Genomic DNA, 2,267 nt, shown 5'->3' on the forward strand with positions numbered 1-2,267 from the left:
TAAATAAACATAAAAAAAATTAAAAATGTCTCTTCACTCTCATAGGCCTTCAGATAGAGTGGAGGTAAACATATATTCCAATCTCCACCTTTATTCAAAAGCCTGTATTTTTTTTCTTTCATTATTTAAACATTTTTTTGATATATGATGTTTTAATTTTATGTGTTTTATATTTGCATCTTTAAAACTAATTTAGGGGCGCCTGGGTGGCGCAGTCGGTTAAGCGTCCGACTTCAGCCAGGTCACGATCTCACGGTCCGTGAGTTCGAGCCCCGCGTCGGGCTCTGGGCTGATGGCTCGGAGCCTGGAGCCTGTTTCCGATTCTGTGTCTCCCTCTCTCTCTGCCCCACCCCCGTTCATGCTCTGTCTCTCTCTGTCCCAAAAATAAATAAATGTTGAAAAAAAAAAAAATTTTAAAACTAATTTAATTTTTTTTCATTTTAAACAAGAAGTTTATTTAAACAACAAGACGCTTGACTTGAAGGGAAAACTAACTAGGATTCATTTCTTTTAGAGTACTTTATCCTTACTTAAAGACAGATTGCCCTATATGTAACAGCTATGTACAAAAACTTGTAAAATTGTCCTTGGTTTTACAATGATAAATGAAAAACATTAAAATTCTCCAATCAAACAAGGTATGCAAGGATTTTTATGTTGTTCTTTTTTTGTTAAACAGTGAGAGCAAAATAACTTACTGGAATATAAACATAAGAGCTGAATGAGCATGCCACTAATGGAGAAAGGGGGTATTTTCACAGAACCAGTATTTTTCCCCATCCCATCTCCATTTGATGTCGATCAAAACATACCATTGGCCATTTAGTTAAAAAAAATGCAAAATGCTTGTGCACCTACACAGTTACTTTATGTACAATAAATAAGGGCATGGGGAAGGGGAAAATGAAAGAATAGAGAAAACTATACTGTAATAGTCAGGATGTGGTGGAACCAAATTGCGTTTTTCTAATTGAGAATGTCTTCTTGGTCTGGAGGAACAGAGTTCTGGAGTAAAGTAGCAAGTTCCCTTTTTAGTAAACACCTCCTGTCTGCTGCTGGAACACATCAATTGTATCTTCATCCTCCATCTCCAACTGTGCAGGTGTGTCTGTTTCATTGATTGGCTGCCCATCAAATCGGAATCTGATCTGCCTCATTGACAAACACTGTCGTTCACACTAGGCTTTCATTAGTTTACTAAGTGGTGTATGCCTCTTAATCTTAAACTGCTCCACAGAACCATCCTGCCCTGCCACCTTCTAATTAATATGATCATTGTTCTCTGTCTTGACTCCTTCCTTGGGCTTTTCGTTGGCCACGGCGAGCGCCAGAGTCTCCTCAGCTGCCGCTTCACAAGAGAGGTACCAGGTCTGCACCGAACGACCACACAAGCAGCACCAGGAGCGGCCTAAAAATAATTTCATTTGTAATGGATAGTGTAGCTGTACTTCAAAATTCAGGATACAACAAGATACGTGTTGAAAATCTTCCCTGACCTTCAATTCTCATCCATGGAGCCACCTAGCATTACTGTTCTTGAGTACCCTCCCTTGCAGAAACATTCTTTTCTTATGTAAGCAACTGGCTATGTTTTATATATTAAATTCATCTTTTTGAAAAACTTATTTAAATAAATTCAAGTTAGTCAACATACAGTATAGTATTGGTTTCAGGATTAGAACCCAGTAATTCATCACTTACATATAAGCCAGTGCTCATCCCAACAAGTGCCCTCCTTTTTTTTTTTTTTTAAAGTTTATTTATTTAGTCTTTGGGGGAGAGGGAGAGGGAGAGGGAGAGAGAGAGAGAGCGCACGAGAGAGAACCAGCTGGGGAGGGGCAGAGAGAAGGAGAGATACCCAAGCAGGCTTCACACTGTCAGTGCAGAGCCTGATGCTTGATCCCATGAACTGGGAGATCACGACCTGAGCCAAGATCGAGAGCCGGGTGCTTAACCAGTTGGGCCACACAGGCGCCCCCAAGTGCCCTCCTTAATGCCCATCACCCATTTATCCCATCCCCCCCACTGACCTCCCCTCCAGCAACCCTCATTTTGTTCTCTGTCTAAAGAATCTCTTATGGTTTAACTCCCTCTCTTTTTAATCTTATTTTTCCTTCCCTTCCCCATGTTCATTTGTTTTGTTTCTTAAATTCCACATATGAGTGAAATCATATGATATTTATGATTTCTTTGACTAATTTAACCTTTACAAGTACAGAATTATTATTATTATTATTGCTTTTGCCAGGGACAGAAAAACAATACAA

The 2,267-nt window shown here is 39.5% G+C and overlaps 1 pseudogene; it reads right to left on the reverse strand.

The window, feature by feature from the left end:
• Positions 1–638: 638 nt before the first annotated feature.
• On the reverse strand, positions 639–1,424 carry LOC125166478 (small ubiquitin-related modifier 2-like; annotated as a pseudogene).
• Between the last annotated feature and the right edge of the window lie 843 nt (positions 1,425–2,267).

The sequence above is a fragment of the Prionailurus viverrinus genome, chromosome B2 (assembly GCF_022837055.1).
Source record: "Prionailurus viverrinus isolate Anna chromosome B2, UM_Priviv_1.0, whole genome shotgun sequence".
Taxonomy (NCBI): Eukaryota; Metazoa; Chordata; class Mammalia; order Carnivora; family Felidae; genus Prionailurus; species Prionailurus viverrinus.